Source organism: Polyodon spathula, chromosome 31 (genome assembly GCF_017654505.1).
Source record: "Polyodon spathula isolate WHYD16114869_AA chromosome 31, ASM1765450v1, whole genome shotgun sequence".
NCBI lineage: Eukaryota > Metazoa > Chordata > Actinopteri > Acipenseriformes > Polyodontidae > Polyodon > Polyodon spathula.
In genome coordinates, this window is record NC_054564.1 from 7,082,037 (window position 1) to 7,089,900 (window position 7,864).

At 38.9% G+C, this 7,864-nt stretch overlaps 1 long non-coding RNA gene across 1 annotated transcript in view; it reads left to right on the forward strand.

Annotated features, from left to right (window-relative positions):
- LOC121302974 overlaps window positions 1-2,022 on the forward strand; it is a 30,639-nt gene extending 28,617 nt beyond the window's left edge. Inside the window, exon 4 of the long non-coding RNA XR_005947747.1 lies at window positions 334-2,022. This is a non-coding gene — a long non-coding RNA (uncharacterized LOC121302974). The remainder of the gene's footprint in view (window positions 1-333) is intronic.
- Window positions 2,023-7,864: the final 5,842 nt, after the last annotated feature.

Consider the following 7,864-nt stretch of genomic DNA (forward strand, 5'->3'; position numbering starts at 1 on the left):
ATAAAACCATCTGTCAAATAAATAAATAAATAAATAATAATAATAATAATAATAATAATAATAATAATAATAATAATAATAATAATAATAATAATAATACCTTAGCTAACCCCACTGTATACCCCCTTTTTGCTCATGAAGTGTCTTTAGAAACACTAACCGAGTCTTGACAAAGACCTCGTGTTGTAATGCTTGACGCTGAATTTAATACGTTTATTTTAGTATTACTAAATATAACCCTATTGAGTGTTTAACAGAGTGACCTTAACCCTGTAAGGGGTACAAGGGGCATATTTTTCCCACAAATAAAAATGAACTTTGTCATGCTTGCAGTGAGGTGCACGAAACAATGTTTCAAGTGTACAAGTTGGATCTGCTCGTCCAAATTGCCAGTTTCCTCCTTGTGATACCTGAGTCGCTGTCAAGTGGATTTTAAGAAGAAACCGTGTGAGCAACCTCTCAACCCATCGTGCACCTAAAAGAAAATGGATGGAAACCGAAATGAAACTGGGAGGGTGGGACCGGGAATAAAGAGTTTTAAATCGCGGGGGAACGGATGGGAGCGGAACTGAAGGCTGCGCGAAGAAGAGTCCAGAACCAAACTTAAGTTTGTCAGACAAGAACTTAGATGTTGTAATAGTAAACCAATTAGTGATGTCACTGGCCCGCCCTTCAATTCGACCCCACTGCAGCTTGCTATCGTTGATTGCAACAAACATTTACAGTAAAACTGTAAAAAACCTCAACAAATTCTAAATATGTCAAAATCAGAAAATCATTGGATTAATTCAACTTATTGGGAGTTCAAGAAGAAGTGAAACTCAAGGCTGTGGCTCTCAAGTTTTTTTTTTTTTTTTCTGTTATCAACACGCATAATGAAATGGATGCTGTAGGTTTGTGTGGTTCTTGCTATTCTTCTAGGTAATATGGCAGTAGTGAATGACATTTCAAAAATTCAATTGGTTACAGGATGAGAATGAAAAACACAAGAAATAAGACCAAATAATAGCCTGCCTGAAAGATATGTCATACAGCGAGAGGTTAAAAGAAACCAATGTCTTCTCTTTTTCTAAAACGGGATGGGACAGGATATTTTTTGACAAGACGGGAAGGGACGGGATTGCAAAAAACATACTTACGGAACAGTACAGGATGGGAAAAGATCTGGTGGGACAGGATGGGGACAAAAATTACATTGAAACGTTTTTCACAAGATGGGATGGGATGGGACAGGAAAATGTCTGATGGGGCAGGATGGGATGGAGCTCAAGTTTGACTCTCTGATGCAAAACACAGAGACAGCACTGCGTTGTGTCTCTACTTTCTTTAACCTTCAGAATGTTATATGATCGCAATAATTATAACCAATTATCCGCAAGGATGATGTCACCACTTCAACTGGCCGTACGGTGATTTTTGAATAATCATAGTTATATTTAACAGAATATAGCAGCATATTTATTAAAAATACAGTAATATATCATTTGGTATTCTTGTGTATAATGTAGCTGCACTGAGTTCAGGCCTCCCAGAATTCCCAATAATAACCCCAGGAGGCTGTGGTTGATTACTTCAAGGATGTGAGCGCAGATAGTAACCCAGTTAATTCCCAGTTACCAGAAACGAGATGCAAGATATAATGTAAACAGTGGTGATTATACTGGAAAATTGTTGGACTAGCGCTATTCCGGTAATTTTCAAAGAATTCTCCTTTAAAAGCATTCAGTGTTCTTAGGAACAGTATCACAGTATTGCCAAATTAATTGTTGTATCCTCTATTACTGTAAAAGGACTGCTGTTCAGAAAACTGCATCCTGATTTGGTCTGTAACCATCTGCATTATAATACTGGGGTCTGTTTTTCAGGAGATGTGAGTATTTTTAAGCAGTTTTTAGCAGACCTTGTTAATTCAGATACATTTCAGAATACAGGTAAGATGACTACCATAAGTTGCACTGTAGTCATTATTCACTGATGTTTGCGATATGCATTTAGCACACAATTTTTGTGAGGGTAGAAATCTATAAAAAATCAGGAATTTTTAGACTGTTACTGGTTAACATTATGTTGTATTCATGTACATTTTATAGTTATTAGCTTTTTCTTCCATGGAGGGTTAAAGAAAGCAGCAAAAAAGGAAAAAAAAGTATACGGTTTTATTTTTTTATTTTTATCACTATTGGAGAAGCGCTGGTATTATTCAACACGAGGATGAGCTAACAACATGTATCATACTGTAACTGAGATATACATGCCAAATAATGTAACAGGAAGTATACATTAGTTAATGTACATTTTCTAAGCTTAAGCTTTTTTCCTGAATCACTATTGGAAGCGCTGGCTATTATCAACACGAGATGAGACATAAAAAAAAAAGATTTGGTCGAGATTCTTGACCTTTGAGATAAAAAAACACCACCGACCTCATAATTGCTCCAATAACAGTTTCTTTATATAGAAGGGATTGGGATCTGAGCTTGTGTTTCTCATAGAGTGATACCACAAGAGCCTGTCCTCCGCTCCCAGCGACAGACAGAGGCACAACATGATGCCAGCGCAGGAAATGCATTGAGGATTGTAAATAAATAAATAAATAAATAAATAAAATAGATAAACAAGCCACTTAAAACATTTCTCTCAAATGATAGCGCTGTGTTTAATACCATTATTGTATTCAAATGGTGGCCCAACCCACTATTTGCTGAGAGTCCTAATGAAAAGAAACAGAGTCCTTGAGGTGCATGAAGTGGCTGTTTCTGTTGTGATGTCATTGTTGCATTATGGGTTGTATCACCTGGGAAATAAAAAGCTGACGTCACTGGCCAAGCATTACGCGGGCTTATAATTCCCTAAACTATTAATTATGCACTTCTGACACTGGCATCGGTATCTGCTTTTAGTCTATTACCTTATTGTCCGAAGAGAGAGTAACGATTCGCTTGCATTACATTCAAAAGACACCATTTTCAAAAGACAAGAACACAGTGCTTCTCTTTATCACAGGAGTCCTTGCTTTTTGACTGTCAGGATTCATTGCCAAGCAGGGTGAGGCTCCTTATCGGAGGTTCGAAGCAGAGCCTCGACTCCTGCTAACATGCCAGTCATTTCGTAGTAAGCAGAAAAATATATATTTTTGGTTTTATAAGCTCCCCCCCCCCCTTCGTCAATAAACCCTGAAAAAGGGAAGCGCTGTTGTTTGCTATGTGTTCAGATGAGATGATAAACCAAAGGGCTCTTTTACAGAAAACGCTATTCTGATTTAGTATTTGCTCTGATTCCATTTGCTGGAGAATCTGCGTTATAATACTGGCATATACTTTTGCAGGAGATTTCGGCATTTTTTTTTTTTTTTTTTTTTTTTTTAAGCCCAAAGGCAGCATGTCGTTCTCGACAGAATGTCCGGGAGCAAACTTTTCAAAGTGCTGTCTCCAAACATTTACACTGTGCAGACAGAAACCCTAACCATGCAGACAGGAATGCCAACTAGAACAATAGGGCAGAAGTACTAAACCATGAAAAAAGCATGAAGATAAACTTGGCAGCATGTACAGCGCTGGTAAAGGCCCCGTTCCATTGTTCTGCGGTTCTTAAAGATGGTCTTTCCTTAACACTGTGTTCTCACTCCAGGCAGACAGACAGTGCCCTAGGGAGGAAAGCACCATTGTTGTGAAGCCAGCTGGTGTGCAAGCTGCACAGCAAAGACTCGCCAGCCTGACTAGCCCAAGCCCTGTCATTTTCAAGGGCTTAATAAAACAAATGAACATTTTCTCATTGGCGGCAAACAATGCACACCTTCTTGAAATAGCAATACAGTCCCGGGAGTCTGCTGTGCAGTACACGGAGCCCTGTGTATGAGTCACGCTAGAGTCTGATTAAGAAGTTGGATCAATAGATTCTAGCTGGGTTTGTTTGATGATTATCACCTCTGATTCTGTCAGGGCAGTTTTCATTGAATAAAAAAAAAGTGACTTGGCAGAGCACTGCATATATATCTACAAAACACCCATGTTAGCCCCAGCACTAAGTACCATGCTAGAATATAAGTAGCAGGGCAGTGTGCTACTGTATTAGATTTTGTTTTTAAATAAAAAGTGATTTTCTTCTGGTGCCCCCAGTGGCTCACCTGTTAATTACATGCAGTCATGCAGTCAGGGGAGCGCAGGTTCACATACTGGCTGTGCCAAGTTGTAGATTCTAGCTGGGGATTCCAAAGGGAGTGTCACATTGTCTCTGGAGCTCCGGTGGGTTAGGGAGGCAAAACCAGCAGGGATTGTTTCTCCTCATCGCGCTAGCGAGCACAGGCAGACAGAGGCCGGTAGCTCGCTGACATAGGCTCTCGAGTTCCTGGGTGTGGAAGAGGAAGCTGGCTCAGTCATGGGATCGGAGGACGCCCACTGACCCTTCAGTTCTGCTGAGTTGTGTGGGACCTGCAGTGAGGAGGGAAAAACTACTGGACATTCTGAATTGAGGAGAAAAATCAGGGACACTAAATAAAAAAAAGTTTTCTCAAACTTTAGCCTTACTCATTAGTAAATTCTTTTACCATGTAATCGAGCATTGCTTCTGTTTTTCACAAAGTTCACCTTACTGCTTTTATTCTCTGGATCACAGTGTTCTTAGTAAAATTGCCTTTATCTAAGCAAGTTTGGCTAGCCAAATTGTTTAGAATTATATTTTATGTTAATAGTAATAGTTTATGTTTATGAGAGACAGGTAGAACTTTTATCGAAGATAAAATTTGGGAAGCGCTAATAAACAAGGACACACCAAGTATATTTAATAGATTCTTCTAGATTTTTTTTATTTATTTTTTTTTATAACACAAATTTGTTCCCAAGTTTATATTTTTCGGGCTTACAAAACGCTGAAGATTGTACTGTGACTGTGTATCCAGGATTGGGCACTCTTTTCTGGTTACAGGTCTAATTTTACCCAGTGGATTCAGGCCTACCAACCAATGTGGGGTAAAACAACAGCCACCCAGTGGTTCAGCATCAGCAGCATGATTAGGGAACCACGCTATACCCTCACCACATGTCTGCAGTCTGTCTCCAGCTGTGTGTCCTCTGGTACTGGTTTCTGAGATTTTGGTTAATTTGTCAACGTATTTTGAGATTGTCAGATTTTGATCCAGTTTAAACCTGTTGATGGCTGTTCCCTCCCTGTGGCCTCTAAAGCAGTTAGCGCTCAGTTGCAGAACAACAGACAGCCAACACAACGCCCAGCAAGTTCTCAAGAGTCTTTTACGAAATAGTGGCATTCCTTTATAAACTGACCTTGTCTTGCTTTTGAATATCAAGTGCCACAGACAAGCAGAAGGCTACACTGTGCACTCTGAGTAAGCAGAATATGATACATGCAAAACAAGCCCACACAAACAAAGTCTATAATCTAATAATTAATGCTCCCTTTGTCTGAGAATCTACGTCAGCCGCAGTAACTAATTTACTAAAGCTTGTTGACTGCTTTTTCAGAAGCTGTATGTGGGAGCTGAGATCCCTAACCCTAAGCACCACTGGTTTGCTGCTGACGCCGTGATAGGGAATGCCAGGACATCCCCTCATTAAACTGGGCAGTGGCCCAGAGGCAGGCGCTGTTGCTTGGTGGCTACAAAGTCCAGGATATGTCTTTATCAAGGGAGCTCAAGCCATCCACTGGCACTAACGTTACAGCTGTGAAATCTAGAACTGCACAGCTGTTAGAACACAAGACCCCCTGTGGACAGATCAGGGGCTGTTTGGGAGGTCAATGGAATGCAGCTACTCATGAAAGAAGCCATAAGTATGCATATCAAATCCTTCAAATATATGAACTGTAGTTTTTCCTGAAATGCAACTTTTAAGTCACAAAGTTATTATTATTATTATTATTATTATTATTATTATTATTATTATTATTATTATTATTATTATTATTATTATTTTCAAAATCATGTAAACTTACGACAATTTTAATCTAGTTTAGTACTAAGGCAATACAAGGGCACTCTGTTGACAACATGAAGCATCTCAGTTGCAAATCCTGAGCTACACTCTGGTGTTCCAGCTTCTCTCTAAGCTAGTACACTGGTGTAACCATTAACTGGTCCCCCTGCAAACTCTCCCCGCGAATGTAAGAAATACCACGTTTGTTCTACAGTTATGGGCAAAAGCATTTCACCACCCTATATAATTCTATCTAATTTTGCTTCATAAAGTCGATTGAAACCTGCAGGATAATGTTATGTTAACACATTGAATTACATACCACTTTGTAGTTTCTCATATAATTAACAAAAAACTGACAGCAACTGACATTTCTAAATCTAATATGAAACGCTGTACAAGCGTTATGGCTTCCAGCAGACTTTTGCAATATGGTTTTGTAGTTTTTTTGATTGCATTAAAAAAATATTTAAATTATGTCTCAGTCCTAAAATTTTAGACGATGCAAAACTTTTGGCCAGAGCTGCACAATCTTACACCCGACAATTTGGAATGAGGTCAACCCCAAAGATGCTCTGCCTTGCATTTACTACTAAAAAGACCTTTTCTCCAGCGCAGCTGTTGTGTTCTGCAAGACAAACTGTATGAATTACAATGCAACTCAATCTTTTAAATGGGGTGCTTGTGCAAATATGTCAGCGCTCTTTCTTAAACTATTACCTCACACACTGCTGATTTGAATTGTGTCCTTGAAAGCTGGAGGGGGGAATTCATCATGTTTTTTTGCCTTGGCTACAGATAGCTTTATAGATGTAAATAGCAATATGGAGAGACATATTTGATCATAAATCAACTTTAACTTCACAGGCACCATCGCAGATTCTAAGATGAAACGTTTAAGAAACTCAGGGAGTTCTTGATCTGCACATCCGCTAGGATAAGCCTTTGTGTTATTAGAGTATTTTACAGCACTGAGAAATTGCCCTGGATTGCATCGATGGTGGTCCACTATGAAAGGCGCTATATAAAATAAATGTTGATTGATTCATCAACCAACTAATCGTGGTTATCCCAGGATTTAAATAAGCCATTGATGAAATCCAGAGTAATTCCCTGGTGTTGCAAAATGCTCTAAAAAAAAAAAAAAAAGCAGCCAAGAATTTCAGCTACTAGCTTCACACTGATGATGGCGGAGTTACATCAAAGTATGTGCTGCATATTGCATGTGTTCTCCTCCCCCAGCATGTTCTTACCCGTATGAGGTAAGCCGTCTTTATTTTTGAATACCAGGCTGCTCAGAACGATGCCAGCATCTCTGTTTATATGATCTGTGTGTGTATCTGCTTCAGTGACGGAGATAGGATGCTAGTAATGAGTCACAACTCTTTGAAGCTCTTTTTGAATTCCTAATTCTGTCCAGTTAAGCCCATGTTTACCAGCGCTCTGAGATCATTAGCCCGATCATTAAGCAGCTTATGAAATTATGCAACCCCCCAACATCAACTTTATTTGGAGACTCAGGACGTACTGTATGAACGTTTAAAACGACATTTCAAATGTTGACTGGTATCCTGCTAATGCAGATATACAACACCTCAAGATGTGTCATTTATATCCTTTATATACCTACCTGCATGGAAAACTCTGGGTGGTGAGAATCTCAATTTTCGGTCAGTAATCAGTGATATAGAAACAATAGGCACTGGTGTGTAAAAATGTTAGACCACTTTGTGCTTTAATCTGGCATCTTAAACAACTTTTAAAAAGTTGCCTGTATTTGACCATTTGTGGCTGTGTGTTCCTTTTCTCTTACTATTTGAAATGAATTGCATGTGTGATCTATTAAAGCCATCAATTTATTTTCCTATTTTGATCATTTTCCCAGATTTCAGTTCCAGTGGTTTGATTTCATCTGCACAACAAATTAAAACAGAAGCAAT